This window comes from Sarcophilus harrisii, chromosome 1, assembly GCF_902635505.1.
Source record: "Sarcophilus harrisii chromosome 1, mSarHar1.11, whole genome shotgun sequence".
NCBI lineage: Eukaryota > Metazoa > Chordata > Mammalia > Dasyuromorphia > Dasyuridae > Sarcophilus > Sarcophilus harrisii.
The window spans coordinates 129,748,775-129,767,768 of record NC_045426.1 but is presented as its reverse complement, the minus strand read 5'-3'; the positions used below and the strand labels follow the sequence as shown (position 1 = coordinate 129,767,768).

General features: G+C 35.1%; 1 protein-coding gene across 4 annotated transcripts in view; it reads right to left on the bottom strand.

The window, feature by feature from the left end:
* EGFLAM (EGF like, fibronectin type III and laminin G domains) overlaps positions 1-18,994 on the bottom strand; it is a 232,492-nt gene that overhangs the window by 78,184 nt on the left and 135,314 nt on the right. The gene's annotated exons all lie outside the window — the stretch shown is intronic.

Here is an 18,994-nt window from a genome sequence, read left to right as displayed (position 1 = left end):
ATCTATCTATCCACCTATACATCCCTCCATCCATCTATCTAAAATATCTATTTATCTACCTATTTATGTATCTGTCTATTCATCTATCTACCTATCTATTTATCTTTCTAATCTATCATGCTGTTTGAAGTCTTATCAATTTAAATAAAGGCAAAATTCAATAATGACTGCCCATCCCACCTCCCAATTTAGTTATCTTCACAGAGTGGTTTTTTTTTTTTCATTTTAGCCCCCTTCTCATCCATTTCAGCTGATGAGAACCTATCAGCCCCTAAAATCTGTGAGTTATCGCCACCTGCTGGATGTCTTTTCATATTTCTTCCATTGGAGGAACAGTGACTTCCCAGATGCTCATGAATTTCAGAATTCTCTGTTGGTTTCTGCAGTCACTTTATGAGCTCCCAGGTCAAGAAAAGCCGTGGGAGACTCATTCTACTAGACTAAAATGAAACCGGGTTTTTATTCTTAAATATTGGAGATGTTAGAATTACTGTGCATGTGTTGGGGTGGGTTGGGGGGATTGAGAGCAGTAATACATCCATAAGCCCTTGGCTTGCTATTTCTGACCAGCACCAATGGCAGATTGGGCGCCTCATTAGCTTAAGTAGCAAGCTTTTCTTAAAAGCCAGGTCATCCTCTCCTGAAAGGATTTTCTTGTTTCTCATGGGAAACTGTCCATATTGATGCTAAAGCCACCAGGCAACATCATAAAAAAAAAAAAAAAAAAAAAAAAGGAGCAGTAACAACAAAAGAAATTCACTAATGTGAATTTTAACTTTTACTTACTAACTTTACCCTTTAAACTGGACTTGAGCTTCACACAAACAAAACAATTTTATTGCGTTTTTTTATTTTTTAAAACCTCTAAAAGGGAAGCAGTATAGTAAAGGGGATAAGAATGATTTTTGAATCAAAGAATCTTAGTTTGAATCTCAGATCTTCCACTTAATACTTGTGTGACCTTGGGAAATAATCTCACCTTCTCAACTACTTATCTATAAAATGGGGTTACTGGACTTGATGACATCTAAGGTCCTATCTAGTTTTAGATCAAGAGTTCTAACATTTTTGTTTGTTTGTCATGAACCCCATTAACAGAATCTGATGAAGGTATGGATCTCTTCTCAGCATATTTTTAAATAGATAAAAGAAAATATATAGGATTATAAAGGAAACAAAACACCAATGACAACAGGTTGTTTTTTCATCCAAGTTCATGGATGCCCTGAAATCTTTTTATGAACTAGGTTAAGAGCTTGTGCTTGCCCATCTATGATACCAAAAGCTATAGTTGAATCCTTACTTTATCACTAACTACTTGAATAACCTCTGACAAATCACGAGAGTTCCCTGGTTCTCCTTTTCACTTTTGTAAATGAGGGAGATGGATCAAATGACCTCCAAAAGTCCCTTTCAGCTTGGAATCTATGATCCAAATTGTTGTTTTTGTTATTTCAGAGACGGCTTATGCTTCAAAAGTTCAAGGATAGCTGATTTCCTTCACGGATACAGACTGCATGTCTTAAAAGAGAATTCTTTTGAGTTGCTGTTGCTGAAAAAACTCATTACAAGATGGAAAAACTTTTAGTAAAACTCATAACTGACCCTGTACTCAAAGTCTTTTCAACTCTGATCAGGCAGCCCTTTAGTCAGGGATAGATAGCCTAAGTTCATTATTATTTTTACTAAGATAGCTGTGTATATATATATATATATATATATATATATATATATATATATATATAATATTTAATAAATGCTTTGTTTGTTGTTTCTGATTCCAAATGACTTTCTGACACTTATTTTACCTTACGTCCCTTTCACACACTCTACATGGGAGGGAAAAAGAGACTTCATTATATTTTTGGATAGCTAATTGTAAAAGTCGAGGATCAGATTTGAAAGCTGGTATAAAGTTTGGACTTTATCCTTTAATGGTTGCATATTTTCCCTGAAGGTGATAGAGAACTCTAGGAAGTTTTTAACCAGGAGAGAAACATAATAAAGTGGTATTTCAGGAAGATGAGCCTGACTTATCAATGTGCAGAATGGATGGCCCAGAGAGAGCAATACTGGGGAAAGGGAGACCTTTAAAAGGCAGAAGCAAAGGTATGGAGTATGAACATTTTTCAATATTTGCTGGGGCTTACTGAGGAAGGCACTTTGCTTATATCTATGATAGTCATTGTCAATTCCATTCTTCTCTTCCCTTAAAATGCATTATGCATAATATAATTGGTATGCCAGCATCTGGTATACTGATTGGCTAGTCTAGAAATATCCTTTCTTGAAAAATCAGCAGCAACAAGCAGACTATATGTCAGAGTTATTTTTCAACTTTGCATTAGAGAGTGATAAAAGAACTTCTTTCTTCACCCTCATACCTATCAGTCTGCCCCAAATCTAAGAAAAATAATCAAAATTTCCCAGAATTGCTGGAGCTGACAGATAGTATTAGAACTTGCCTCAGTTTGTAAAGCCGCACTTTGAAATGCCCCACAGGAGTACCTGTGCACCAGAAGAGAAAGGAACAATGTAGGCTACATTCTGATTACCTAGATTACTTTTGTTGATTTGGTTCCCATTTCAGCAATTGAAGTGCAAGTTCAGGGACACTTTGTGCCATCTCTGGGGAAGGTATTGTGATTGCTCCAAGGTATATTAGGATTTGTGCATAAAAAAAGCTTTAAAGAAATAACGGGCTGCTACTCTTTTTGCCTTGCTCACAGTATGTATTCATAATGTAAACTCCCTCTTATTTTTCCTTTGTGAATTCCCAGGTATTAGTATTAGTATTAATAAACATTTGGGCAGCTGGGTGACACAGTAGAGAGACTGCAGGGTCCAGAGTCAGGAAAACATGGGTTCAAATTTGGCCTCACACATTTACTGGATGTCTAATGCTAAGCAAGTCATTTAAACCCTTTTTTTTAATACCTGTTTCCTCATCTGTAAAATGAGCTAGAGAAGCTCATACTCCAGTATCTTTGCCAAGATAACACCAAATGAGGTTACAAGGAGTCAGACATGACTAAACAACAAAAAAAACTAAATACTTAAGAAAACTTCTGAGTCTTTTAGTCATTCCATGAAGATCTTATTTGTAAAAGGAGTTGAAACTTTATTAATTTGAATACTCCCTCTAATAATTCAGATTGCAACCTATTTATGCTTGTATGACTTGTCCATGTCCTCCTAAAATATCATTAGAATTCCACCCAGTGGCTAACATCCTGGTGACTTTTTAAACTTTCTCTTGACATTACAAAGATACCAGTGGCTATTTACCTATCATCTTTTGTCTTCACCAGGTGAGCAGTCTGTCCTTTTGCTCTATATACATCTCTCAGATGTCAATTTTTACTCATGTTTTTCAGGCTTTTCATTCACTATATTTTGCAGTCTGCCCTATTTGACTTTACATTGCTCTTTATGTGAAATTCATTTTCACTTCTTTGGGAACTGTTGTGATTCATATCTCATAGGCACAAACAGTACAAGTAGATCATTGATATTAAAGAAAAGATAGATCTTAGTTTTTTTGTTTTTTTTTAAGATTTGGGGCATTTATGGAACTTTACAATTTCCTAAAAATGATCCAGTTTGCTTTTGTCTATTTTTAAAATTCCAGACCCCATTTGTTATTCATTTATAGTGTTTATTCCATATATATATACACTGATCAACAAGCTTCATAGGTTGCTGTTTCAATGGCATTTCATAATCTAGAAAATAGGTAGCCTTTATCTACTTAGTGTTTTGTCTTGAGAGTATAGGATACATATAAAACTATGGTATTATAACCTTAGAGCTAGAAGGAATTGTCTGTGTCAGTGTTTGAGTAACTACAAATCTCTTCCAAGAGGCTCTGGGCTTGATATGGGACTCACAAAAACAGGAGCATCTGAAAGATTTCAACTTGGAAACTGTTGGATCTCCTGCATTATAGTAGTGAACAATTTTAGCCAGCATGCTTCTCCCTGTTTTATGATTTGCCTAACGGCCCTAATTTGAATGCAATTAAATATGGTTGCTACTCTTCTAAGGACTCTTGACGTTTTTGTATCATGGACTCCTTTAGCAAGGAGTCTGGCAAAACTGTCTGGCAAAACTATGAGCCCCAAAAGTTGGTTAGTTATATTGCTGTATGAGTGTGTGCAGACAGGAAGACTTCAATTATATGCAATCTAGTAGTTAATCTAATAATTTTAGTAATTTCAAAATAATGAGAAGCTTGAATGACATTTCAACATATCTGTAAATCTTAATGGGATTAAAAAACATTGTGATTTCTATTGATGACAAAGTCACAGACAGGTACTGTTGGAAAGGATGTGGCATCTATCCAAAATTAAAGGAAAAACTAAACTTCAGTGAAGTTAGTGATAATCATAATAAAATAATTTTTCCCCTTACAAGTTCATAGAATCCCCTAAAATCTATATCTATGGACCACAGGTTCAGAATCCTTGTTCCATTGTTATATCTTACATCAAATCTTGAATGATTCTGATGGTTGGATGAAGGATACCTTGTTGGAAAAAAATGTGGAAACTTATAGCATGAAAGCTTTAGTTGTATTAGGAAAATTAAGAATTAATGTTCTTTTAGTGGCCCTCTTTTTTAGTTTGCAATATCCCTTAAGTGAAAGACATAATCAGTCTCTCTCTTGAATAGAAAACTTAATCAATTTAAGAAGTAATCTTAATTCCCTAAGAAGACAGCACCCTTAGCTAAATCAATAGAGGAAATTTATTGGTGACCAAATTAAGAGTGGAAATGTCCTTTTTTAAAGCAAATCATAAAGAGAGGTATTGCCTCCTCTCCCCTTCTTTTATCACTGCCTAGGGCAAAAAAGGGAGTTGGGTATTTCTGGAAAAACAGATCTCTAATTTAATGCCTACATTAATATTGATCCTTGTGTTTCCTAATTATAAAAATCCAAACTGAAACAATGTACTTTTGTTTTATCATTGCTATGAAATTTCTTCATCTTTTGGTTCATGGTTATTATCCAATTTAAGTAAATAATTGCTTCAGGAAGGAGGACTGATTTAGCAAAAGGAATTCTCTTTCTCCAAGTAGAATACTGGAATGTTAACTTATATAAGGAGTATTTGTTAGACTTTCTAAAATGTTGAGTAATTGTTTTTCTTTCCCAAAAACCTTTAAAGTGGTATTTTGTTCTAATGAATTAAGTGCTTTCTTATAATCAATAAATAACAAGAAGAGTGAGTTTTTGTATTCTTTTCATCTTTCAGGTAATTATTGTTGTCATTCCTTTGGGTTTTGCAGTTGTGTCTGACTCTATGATGTCATTTGGTGTCTTCTTGACAAAAATACCAGACTGGTTTCCCATTTCCTTCTCCAACTCATTTTACAAATGGTGAATTGACTTAAGTGATTTGCCCAAGATCACATGGCTAATTTAGTCAATTATATGATTGTAAAATTGTGATCCAATGTGCAATACTACGTATGAAAGCTTGCCTATTCTCTGTTAATATCCTTATAAAAAGATACTTTTAATGTGTAGGTAGATAAATTTCTGCTTAGTAGGAAAAATAGGCACATAAGTAAGTAGTTGTTGATGCTCTTTTGGTCACCAAGATGTTTTTTATGCCATTAGTATCTGCTCATCTTTCAGATATTTTGCATATTGATCTGTTCTCATTACTTTGTGTCCTCTTCAGTCTTAATATTCTCTATGTACATGGGTTCTAATCCTGCTTATTCCATAACCCCCCCCCCCCCCTTTGCTCTCTTGAGTACCATTTCTCCATCCTCTGTAAACACATTCAGGACTGTGAGGTTTGAGTTAAAGTATGTCAGTTCTATTTTCCTGATGATAAAAAGTTAATTATTAAAAAAAACTTTTCAAATATTTTTCGTTTTTCTTTTTTTGTCCTTCTTCCATTTCCATCCTTAAATGTACTTGGAATTACCTTATCTTAGTTTGGTCTCTCACCAATCCATCTCTAAAGTGGCTTTATCTTCCACTGCTTCTCTCTGCTTTTAATCTGATGTAATAGCATTGGAACATTCAAGAAAAGCTTTGTTTGCATTAATAGTAAAGTCAAATAGACTCATTTGAACATTCAAAAAAGGATGGGAGGAATGGTCAGTGGGAGACAATGGGACAGTTAACACTGTACAGCAAACTAACATTTCAGAGAGGAAAATCTTGCCATTAACTCTTGAACTTCAGGAGAATCTGAACAATAATAGTTGGCTAACAAAAGAAAGAACTGAGGAAGAAACCAAAGAATTATACTTCATGGTACAATGGAAAATGTGCTAGATTTGGGATTATAGGAGTTAGACTCAAATCCCAGCTTTTCCACTTATTACCTGGGTGACCATGGGAAAGTAAATTAATCTCCCTAGGTCTTCATCTGTAAACTTGAAATGGTTGAATTAGATGATATCTGAATCCCTTTTCAACTCTCATCTATGATCCACTAATCTCAAATGCAATGTAGTCTATCCAGGTTAGCTGGTATGTTCAGTTCTTCCCACATTTTGGTAAGAACATTAACAAGATGGTGTATGTCCTGAAGAGAGTGATCAGCGTAATAAAAGAATATGAGAAAAGTCTGTCCCAAGAAACTATGCCAGAAGTTGATTTATTCTTGTATTGATTTCCTAGTCTAAGGAAGTAATGGAGAAAATGTTAATAATAAAGATTAAAGTGTGTTGTGAATACATTATTTTTTTTTAAATCAGAGATCCAGTTGTTAAACATTTATCAACATACTACTGGTTTCTAAAAAAGTACTTGAAAGAAGTATTGATTTGGTTTGGTCCCATAGAACTGAGAGCAATGGAAGGAAGTGGCAAAGAAGCAACTTTTTTCTTGTTTGATACAATGAAAAATTTCTTAATAATTTAAGTTGACCAAAAATTAAGTGGTAGCTAGCACCCCACAACTGGAAGTCTTCAATGGAAGCCAAATGACTACTTGTCAGAGATATATTGTAACAAAAATTTCTTTCCAGGTATGGGTTGGATCTCCAAGGCCCTGCCAAGTCTTTAATTTTATGAAGGGCCATTCATTTAGCAAATTTTTACTGAGGGCTTACTGTGCATTAGTTATGATCATAGATTCAGAGATGGATAAGTCATAGTTCCTGCATTCAAGGGGAATAGATCTATAAAAGCGAAAGGATTCAAAGGATTAATACAATGACAACAGAAATTAAATGGGATGAATCTATTATAATTATCTACAAATAGTATATGAGCTTGAAATCATCTTTTTTGTAATGAAAAGCTGTGCTGTGTCATCTGTATTGCCTTTCAACCTCATTGGGCAATGATAAGTATGTATTTTCAGGATGATTAGGTAAGATTAAGACATGATCATATATATATTTTTTTTCTGTTCAAATTCATGACCATGGCTTTCTGAGAGTCCTAACCAATTGAGGTGAGAAGTTCTGCCAAATAGGAATGTCATAAACAACTACATAAGTGTCTTTTTAAAATTAAATAGTAAAACTTAAAAAAAAGAACCTTTAACTTGGAAAAAAAAAAGGACCAGAAAGAAATGATGAATATAGTAGAAAAGGAATAAATATTAAGCAAAAAAAAAAAAAAAAACATTCTACCTGCCTATTCTACTTTGGAAATTATTTAAACCAAAAACCTATAAAGGAAGCATTAGAATAGTACATAGCAAGGCCTCTTACAGAGCCTCGGTAAACATTGATGACTGATTGAATAGATATTAAAGATGTCTGAACAGCAGAGAAGCATTTTCTAAATTTAGCATCATTTTGTTCTTCTTTCTTTACAACAAAACTCATTTTTTTCCTTCCTGTTTCCTTCAATGTCCTCCCTCACTCCCCTCCCAGTAATAAAAGAAAGAAAAAATGTGTGGGTTATAAGTAAATATATGCTGATATTAGGTAATTCTTCTGCATCTTAGATAAGCAAAAAACTCAAAAGAGTAATTAGTGGGTACCAGGTATTTAAGCAACAAAGTGAATCATTTCCTTCTAAGCAAATAAAATTGTGAAAATGTATGCTAATTAGATTTACATGGAGCCAAGTATTCACAAATCAATGGAGAGATTACCTATGGTAGGCACACTAAATTCAGAATCATATTTAAAATTATGCTTATGCACATATACCTAGCACTTACCATGCATGTTTATTCCATATTAACAATGAAACAAATGATATGTTCTTTCTCCTATTTTTCTTTCAGCTGTCATAAATCCATAAGATTTACAAATTGTGTGCAAATCAATGAAATCCACCAATTTATATGCATATCCCTGCCTCCATAAATGTTACTCCCTATGGTTCAGAGTTAGCAATCCCTCTCCTTTCTCATATTTCTCCCTCCTGAGGGGGCTAGGGGTTTGTTTGAATATAGTAGAAATGCTGGTTCCCTTGAAGTTGTTATTTAGTTAAAATTTCTATGTAAAAATTAAGTTTCAGGAATGGACTTCAGTCTGTAAGACAACCTCATTACTATGCATTACTTAATTTCTTCTGAGTTGGATGAAAATTGATATTGCTACAGAGATATCCAAATTCTTCCCTACACTCTGATTGGTGAGAACAATAGACTAGTAAATGGAGAATACTCCCTTTAGTAAAGTTATAAATATGAATTTGTATACCTAAGGCCACAAAAATTCATCTTTAGTTAATGGGGGAAGAGTAGTGAAGACCTGGAAAGAAACTGGTTTTGACAGTACCTCCCCTCCCCTGAGTCTGCTGATAGCCCCTTATTATTCCTGCTAATTAAGTGCTAAATTCTGCTATTTCCATACTCCTGAAGGACTAAGAGTACAACTAATACCTTCTAAATTCTGCACCCTGGGATGCAGTCAGTCCTAGTCCCTTAGGCTCTCCCTCCTAATTAAAATTCTGCCTTTTGGTTAATTTCTGTTAGTCAAAACAAGATAATTCAGCAATATTATTATTTTCTTCCTCCTTTCTTTTCTTACCCAACTACTGTTATTTATATTTTCCTGAAGTTCAAGAGAAAATGGAAAAATTTTCGTTCTTTATTGTTAGTCAGCTCTACAAGTCTTAATTATGTCACTTTGCCTTTCCCCACCCCTTTTCTAAATGTCCAAATGAGTCTATTTGATTTTACTATTAATCTAAGCAAAACTTTTCTGGAATGTTCTAAGGAGATAATACCTAATGGGGGAGGGAGAGTGATATGAATTTTTTCTCTTCTATTTCTTAATATAGACATTGCCCCTCAGGGATGCAGAATACTGTAGAAAGAACACTGAACCCCGAGCCAGGAGACCAGCTGGATTCTCATTTCAGCTCTTCCTCTAACAAGCTATGAAACTTTTTAGCAAGTCATCTTATTTTATGGAGCTTTTTGTCCTTATGTTTTTAAAGAAAGGGTTGATCTAGATCAGGAAGTTTTCAATCTGGGGCATGTATAGATCCAGGGAATGTGAACAACTTGTTAAAAGGGTTTGGGGAATATTTGGCAAAGAACTGTAAGATGCTAATGAAATCAATTGGCCCTAATTTTTAATTAACAGTCCCTTTATTTCATTTCTTATGTTCATATGCATATATAAGCTCTAGAATTTGTTTCTTTGAGCAGGAATGGAAGGTTTTTTCTTATGTGTATATTCATAATAAGCTCAAGAATTTATTTCCTTTCATATTGAATAGGATGAATGAGAAGGTTAATTTAAAGCCAAAGAGAGCCAAGAATAGGAAAAAAAAAAAAAGATTGGTACCTTTTGTTCTAAGCAATCTCTAAATTTATCCCCTCTCTATGATTCTTTTAGTTTTAGAAAAGGTAATTGAGTTAAATATTTCTCATTGAAAATAAGAATAAAACATTTTTTTTGTTGTTGTTTACTGGTCTTTAAATTCATGTTTGTTCCCCATTTGCTGTTAACTTTTGGGGGACTAAAGTCTAAATACATTGTGTCTTTATGGGTTAGGGAAAATTTTCCCATATTTTTCTCATGTTAAAATGTCAGTTAGTCACTAAGTCAATGAACATTTATTAAGTGCCAATTATGTACCAGGGATTTTGCTAAGCCTTGAGGATACAAAGAAAGACAAAAGATAGTTTCTGCTTTCAAAGAGCCACAACTGATAACTCATAATAATACCTTTCCTTTTAATTTTGCTTTCACATGTCTATTTCCTATGGCCCTCAGGATAGTTCTCTGAGGAATATATTATCTAAATTAGATATTAGTATTCATCTTTTACAAATAAAGATGTTGAGGCAATCCAAAGTCACATAGCAAATAAACAGAACAATCAAGATTCAAGAGATTTTTTTGTAGCCTTTAATCCCAGGTTTCTTCTACATGGACTGAATGCTAAGAAACCTGAATCTTGATTCTCCTTTTTCAGGCCTAGGTTTCTTCTATTATGGACAACTGAGAGTGCAATGGATATAGGGCTCAGCCTAGAGTCAGGAAGAATCATTTTTCTGAGTTCAAATCTGGCCTCAGGCATTTACTAGCTATATGATCCTGGGCAAATAATTTAATCCTATTTACCTTAGTTTCCTCCTCTGTAAGATAAACTGGAGAAGAAAATAGCAAACCATTCCAGCATTTCTCCCAAGAAAACCTCAATGGGATCACAGAGTTGAACACAATTGGAATGACTATACAACCAAAGAATGTAAGAATCTTAAGGGTAGGGATTGTTTATTTATTTTTTGTCTTTAGATCCTTGCAACCTAGAATAGTGCTTTTGTATCCTTGGAGACTGAATTAATAAATGCTCATTTGTTGATGGATTTATTCATAGCCTTAGAGGAACAAATACTTCAGAAACCAAGATGTGTTTCTGGATGGGAGGTGAGAGATTTTCATAGGCAGTGAGGAAATAAAGAAGATCTTTGCGTTTTTTGAGTTATTCCAGAATTCAGTTCTATGATTGTAATGGATAAATATGAGAAATTATGATGAGTAAATATGTCATAGGAACCCCAGAAAGAAGTTGGTTTTTATAGGATCCTGATTGCCTCACTACCAAACAAGAGGGTGAAAATACTTATTTGCCTACATTTTATCTCTCCAACATTGTCTTTGACGGTTCATAGGTTGTTAAAAATGGGCCCTGACCAAAGGATGGGAAAGAATAAAAGGAAACTATTTGTTGCTCTCTGCCTGAGGACAAGCATTCAACAATATAAGAATGCTGAAGCTTGGCCCTGGGGAGCTACAAAAGAAAGGAAAAACTTGGTTATTGCCCTCAAAAGGGAACTGGACATAACCAGATTCACACACATAAACATGCGTGACAGAAACACATAAACATATACTCAACTAGCCACAGCTGTGCACAGTTAAACACAGAAATGCCTGAGTAGCCAGAGAAATAAGGAAGGAGAAAAACTATGGATATAGCAAAGGTTGTGGAAGATCTAAGAAATATCAGTGAGGAAGGCAAGTTCTGAAAAAAAAGGAATCCTTGGGAAGGGTTGTATGGCCAAAAAAAAATCCTTTCCCCAAAACTCTGTGGTTTAAAGACATTTGTCTACCCTAATTGGAAACATAGGAATTGAATTGTAATTAATTGAGAACATGTAAATGATTGTATTAATGCTTGAGAAGAAACAATGGCTCGGAGAGAAGTTTTGGCATAGAAATACAACAAAGATGGAAGATTATAATAATTACAGAGCTCTGCTTCTGTTGAATGGGACAACAGGAGGGTAAAGTAGAGAGAATCTAGGATTACAATTTAGGCCTATGTGCCTAGAACGAGGAAAGAATAGTCAGGAAACAGAACCTTGAGAATATGGCCTGAGTTGGGGTTCAGGAAGCTATGAGGGAAGTGGTTTTGACATCAAACTATGAAGGTAGATCTGGGGCTTTCTGACAATGAAATAACCAAAGGAAATAATAGTTTAGTTTTATCACTGAAGGTAGAAGTAGAGATCTAATTGCAAAGAAAATAATGACCTCAAATTTAGGGAGTAAATACTAAAAGAAGAAAGCAGAGAAGACCCGGGAATGATGTTTTAAATTTGGATCAGGTTAACACTAATAGAAACCTGAGTACCTGAGATAAGGTGTTATTCGGGGAATGGAGTTTTACTTAAGCATTCTGGAACCCTGAGCCACAAGGAGTTGAAGAGATGGACAAAATACTATGGTAGCCATAAGATGGTTGATTTTCACACTCTTCCCAGTGTAATACAAGCATCTGGGGCCATCGCCAGTCATTTTAACTTATGTTTTGCCATCAGCTCCAATGACTCTGAGAAGACTGAGATATATTTTATACAGAACTGCTTCCCTTAAATCCAATTTATTTGCAAATCAAGACATCACCCTCCTGATGCCTTCCTCTTTAAGAAAGAAGTATAAACACCACCACCAAAAACACAAGCTTTAGCAGTATTCTGAAAATTAGTCCTGGGCTGATACTTAGCAAGTAGAGAGATGTGAGCCAGAAAGACTCCTGAATGGATCGAATTTTGGAATCATAGACAGGAACCCATGGAATGATATACACATATAAGATATTGAGCTCATCATCCTTAATCTCTAGAATTTGTAACTTTAGAGCAGGAGTGGGGAAACATTTAAGACCCTTGAATAATTTGCAAAATCAACTGAAAGCTAGGTTCAACAATTTCCCACTGCTTGAGTTTTCTAAGTTGATAATTTTGGATGGCCCATGAATGATAAATATCCAAATGATGCTTGACAGAAAAAAAAAGGTTCTCCATTTCTGCTTTACAGACTGCAGAGAATGGGCCTCCCCTGTGTGAGATCACTCAGCATTTAGATTTGAATATGCTGTCAATTGAAGAGCTCATTTACCTTTGTGTAGTTTTTAGTATTAGTTAATCTATGAAACATCTCAGATTTCTGTTTGCTGTTTTGTTTAGATAAATAGGTTAATCTGTTCTTTGCTATTCTTTTTTTTTTTGTTTGTTTATTTTAGAAGGAGGGGGTGATGTAACTACTATTTGATGAAAAGGTGCTAAACTGGCAAATTTTCTTTCCCTTTAAGAGTGATTCAGTATCAACAACAATCTTGGATCCTTCCTATCCAGATATGCTGATAGTCCTCTTCTTATTCTCTGACAAGTAGGACAGACCTCAGTTTATATCTATCCATGACCCCAGCAAGCTTCATCCATCTCTCTTTCTCTCTCTTATATATATGTATATGTGTGTTTGTATGTGTGTGTATATACACACACATACACTCACATTTTACATCAGTAATTAAAGGCAGCTTCAGCCTACAACTAGCTGTTTTCTATGCTTACACACTCTTCATTCTTCTACAATAAAAATGCCAAAATAATATTCCTAAAATATACCTTTGACTATATCATTCCTTTTCTCAAGAAGACTCAGTAGCTCCTTCTTGTCTTGAGGATAAAATACAGATTCCTCACCCTGACATCAAAGCTCTATTCAATCTGGCAAGAGACCATCTTTTGTATAATTCATATTCCTTTTTCTCACATACTCTCTTTTCTTGCCAAATTGGCCCTCTTGCTACTCCTAGATATATATGACAGTCCATCTCTTTCCTCTATGATTTTGCATAGAACGTACCTCTTCTTTACTTCCATTGCTTATAATCCCTACCTCCTTTCAGATTTAGTTAGGTGTTACTCTAATTGTTAATGCTCCTCCTTCCCTCCTGTTTCACCACTCCATTTCTGAAAGGAGAGGAGGCTATTTGTTTTATTTTCCATATTTTTTGTTTTCATATCTCTGAACAATATTTCTCCAGTAGAATATAATCGTCTTAAAAGCACAGATTGTTTTAGTTTTGTTTAAATATTCCCATCTCCTAGCATAGTACCTTGCAACAGTAGGCCTTCAACAAATGATCCTTGAATTAAATTGTGGTTTGTTTCCTGAGTTCTTCGAATAGTAGGGAAATGAATTGTGTATATAGAGCATGGATATTTGAGGTAGACAGGAGAAGGAGAAAGCTCCTGGATTCTGGAGCTAATTTCTCCTTTTTTATCATCCCTGTGATGGCATTGATATTATGCTTTGCTAAATCTCAATCCTGCCAACTAATATTAAAAACTAAAATTATTTTCTAAGATAATTTGCAAGAGGAGAAAGGCCACATAGCATAATGGATAGAAGATCAGCATTAAATTCAAAAATACCCAGATTCAAGTTTTATCTTTGACACATACTGGCTATATGATTTATTCTAAGATTTTTGGTTGCAGAATAGGTGACAATCTGCATTGAAAAAAATTTCCTCACTGGCAAATTACCTCCATCAATGAAATCACAGGTTGAAAAAATACAACGTAGGTTAAAAAAATTTAAACAAACTCAGTAATGTAGCAATATGTAGGGGTGCCATGGTTTATTTTTTAGGAGGCTAGCAAGGAAGCTGATTAGATGGGGAGGGATTTGGATGAGTTATGATTTTTCCTCCTTCTTGCCTCCTTGGAACGTTTAGGAGTATAAATAAAACAACAGATGGGGAAGCTCTTTGCACAAAGGGTTTCCTAAAGTCAAGGCATCCTTTAGAGTCATCGAATCAACATTATCTGTAATGAGAAGTGCATAGGAGGAGAGCACTGGGTGGGCTATTAAAGCTTTATTATCCATGGGTTTGACTCTATTGGTGAATTTGCTACCAGGGTGGAGTATTAAAGTTTCCTGAACCTCTCAAAATGCCAGTCCATGCCACCCCAAACCAGGGAACCATTAATGTCAAATCTGGATTTAATCTTCAATTAACTAAAAACAATGAGTCTAAGGTTTTTTGTGACTAAACTCAAGAAGGCAGCAGTGATCTTCCAATTACAATGATGAAGCTCTTAATAGGCACAGGAGGAAGTCAATCCCTTCCTTATTAGCAGAATAGAAGCGTTATCTTTCCTGCTGGAAGAATGTGAATGTCCTGGACTCAAGATAAACAGGAAATGGATGAGAACCAGGTGGGAGTGCTGAGGATGGTTCAAGCCAAGATCAGATTCCTGCTGAGCTCTCCATACCTTAGAGGTCTCCTTGAACATTCTGTTCTGGGGCTCAGCTAGAGTAGTGTGCAAGTACATGGCATAGAAATTATCCCGGGGTCAGATATCCAACTGGATAAAAGTACACCTAGGAAAACAAAAAAGCCTAAGAGAGTGAAATAGCTCTGATGGGGAGCAAGAGAACTAGCCTATAGGCAAGGAAAGGTGCTTAGAGGAAGGAGCTACTACATCTTCCATGACTCAAGAGCTCTTGGATTATGGTCCAGGGGCTATTTCAGGAAGCTTGGAACTTTGGTAACTGCTGTAAAAAGCCCCTGGTTTTGAAGCAAACAAACTATGGAAATAAGACTGCTGAGCAGGAAAGTTAAATTTCTCAGAATCAAATGTTTTCAACTACTTGGGAGGACCCAGTCATTTGCAAACAACTGGAATGATAAGAACAATTTTCGTAGCTAGTTATTATGAAAGCATCTTTTCTAGGGACCTCCACTTTTACAACACCATTTAGGCATTATTTTACTTGCAAGATCAAGAAATTAGAAACACTGAGAACACTGAACATAGGTTTGTTTAAGAATAGATCAAATTTCAGGCTTTTTATTATGTTATTTTTGCCTCCTACCTAGGTCAGAAGTGAAATGTCTTCCTCTGCAGAGTTCCACAAGGGGTGTATGAAAAGGAAAATAATTCCCATTACTTTTTCTTTTTGTTGAGGCATTGGGGTTAAGTGACTTGCCCAGGGTCACATAGCTAGGAAGTGTTGTGTCTCAGACCAGATTTGAACTTAGGTCCTCCTGACTTCAGGGCTGATGCTCTATCCGCTATGCCACTTAGCTGCCCCCCCCCACTACTTTTTAAAAGAAAGTTTAACTAGTATGGCTACCATATTTAAGAGAAAAAAATGCAAGAGACACATAATTTCTCTGATCTCTCTGAACAGGATTAAATATGTTATGATGCAGCAATTTTCAAAGTACAGTCTGCAGACATCTAGGAGCTCTCAAGCCTTTTTTATGAGGTCCTTAAGATCCTTGAAAGGGGCTCCTGAAATTAAAACTTTATTTGTAATAATATTAAGGTGTTATTTGCCTATTGAAATATTTCTCCCTCTTATAACAACATAGCAATATACTAACAATATCATTTTTTTATTTCATATATTGACTATATATACATATTGTATTTCATATTCTTCTGTTATACATATTGTATACATATATCACTTTAACTGAAACAACTGATCACAATAGATTGAATGCAGAAATAGAAATGCAGCTATATTCTATTGAGCCAGACAATAAAGAGATTGATGAAAATATTTAAAATAATGCTAATTCCAGGACCAGGAGATCATTATATACTTCAACAACAATACTATATGATGACCAGTTCTGATGGACCAGGCCATCCTCAGCAACGAGATCAACCAAATCATTTCCAATGGAGCAGTAATAAACTGAACCAGCTACGCCCAGAGAAAGAACTCTGGGTGATGACTAAAAACCACTACATTGAATTCCCAATCCCTATATTTATGCCCACCTGCATTTTTTATTTCCTTCACAAGCTAATTGTACAATATTTCAGAGTCTGATTCTTTTTGTACAGCAAAATAACGGTTTGGTCATGTAAAAAAAAATAATGCTAATTCCCCTAATTTTTCTTTTGGTAATAATTTTCACAAATATCAGATTGGGTTAACATGTAGTAGATTTATCATTATTTTAAAATGAATAAGCATATATTTTAAAATTTATGTTTTAATTTTTAATAATACAGTAATAATAATAATACAGTAAATATTGGTAGCTAACTGCTAAATAAACAAAAACTCTTTGGTATTCTTATTTATTTTTAATAGTGTAAAGGTGTCCTGAGACCAAAAAGATGAACTGATATAGCACAGCCGTGCTTAAGGAGTCCTGAAGGTCTGGCTTTGTATAATGCCTCCCATGATTAAAACCTACCCTTATCCAAGACAAGTTCATTCTTCTGGGTCTTCTAGGAAGGAAGAAAGGCAGAGAAAGGAAGGAAGGGAGGAAGTTCTCCCTCCCTTCCTTTCTGTGCCTTTCTTCCTTTCTCTGCCTTCCTTCCTTCCTTCCTTCCTTCCTTCCTTCCTTCCTTCCTTCCTTCCTTCCTTCCCTTCCTTCTTCCCTCTCTCCCTTCCCTCCCTCTGTCCACATAAGGAAAAGTGAGGCAGGTGACCTTGAACAGTCCTCCCTCACTTAAATCTAATTCTCTTGCATGTCATGGCATTACCTCCTTGATATCATAATCGTTTTAGAGAACAAAGCAAAAACAACAACAACAACAACATTACATATTATATTTAAATGTAAATGTATAAAACATAAATTCTAATATAATTAAATGTAATAACAATGTATTTTATTTTATGTTTTTAAACATATTACTCTGAGAAGGGTTCTACAGGCTTCACCAGACTGACAAAAGGTACAGGACATCATCCCCTTCCCCCAGATATTAAAAACTCTTGGACTAAAGGAAAGTGATCATGGGAATATTACTTAGTGAAAGGACATAAGGATTCAAGGACTGAGGAAAAGACAAAGACTGGGATAAAATACTGTTTTGCTATTATTTTGCTCAACTGAAAATTAAAAAGAATAAACACCCTCAAGCTTTCATTTCTCAGTTTCCCCCATCCTAGTCCTTAAATTTTGAAACTCTGGGCAAATGTAGTAGTGTAGATTTGCTTATTCTTCTAACAAGAACAAAGACATACTTTTAAGATCTTACTAAAGCTATAAATTTTCTTCCACTTTTGGAAAGAGTGAGGTTTCTTTTATTTTGTTTTACTTTAAATGTCTGAAACCTTTTAATTTCAATTTCCATGCCACTTTCTCTCCCCTAGCTCCTATCTCTTTGCCATAGCATGTCATGATATGCATTATTCCTCTCCCCCCTTTCCAACTCTTGTTCTGAGAGTTGTCATAAAATCAACACTATCACTCCTGAAAAGGAACCATCCTCTGACTTCTCCATCCAAAACATTCCTCCCTTGAGACTATTTTCCTATATAATGTTTTATCCCTTTCAAGGATGTAAACTTCTTAAATACAAAGATTGTCTTGCTTGTGCTTGTATTTCCATTCCCAGTACCTAGTATAGTGCTTGGCAGATAGTAAGATGCTCAATAAATGCTCATTTATTCATTTAAAAGCCAATTTTTACAAGATCTTAGAATATCAGATTTGAAGTCCAATCTTACACAATGTATGTGTCTCCCAACAACTATCATCTCGTGTGTGTGTGTGTGTGTGTGTGTGTGTGTGTATGTGTGCAGGTTCCTAGCTTCCTTCAAATTTCAGCTAAAATCTCATCTTCTACAAGAAGCCCGTCTTGGTCCCCTAGAGTCTTTTCTCTGATAATTCTTTCCTATGCATCCTTCATATAGCTTACTTGAACATAGTAATTTGATGTTGACTCTTCCAATAGACTGTGAGCTGGATCCCCAGCAATTAAGTACAGTACTGGAACAAAATAGGTACTTAATATATATTAATTGATTTGTTAGTAAGTGTCTAAGGTAGGATTTGAACTCTGTTATTTCTGACTTTCTGCTTGTAATGCTGCAGAAATTAGCATTTTGGGAAGCTAAGTGGTACAAGCATTAACAAAGAAGACCTGAGTTCAAATTTGGCCTCAGACACTTAGCTAGATGACCCTGGGCAAGTCATTTAATACTTTTTGCTTTAGTTTCCTCATCTGTAAAATGAGTCAGAGAAAGAAAGGGTAGACTATTTTGGTATTTTTGCCGAGAAAATCACAAATAGGGTCACAAAAAGCCAGACATGACTGAACAGTTAACTGAACAATTTCTGACTTGCAGTTTGTTGTGCTTTCTAACCCCATGCTATTTTTCATTTTATGAATATTGAATCTAAGGCTCAGGGAGATTAAGTGATTTGTCCACAATTGTACAGATGGTAAGTGAAGAGGCAGGATTCAAAGCCATTCCTTCTGCCCATCTCCTTCCCCATTCAATGCTTTTTTTTCTGCTTTATCACAAGGACTTTCTTGGGA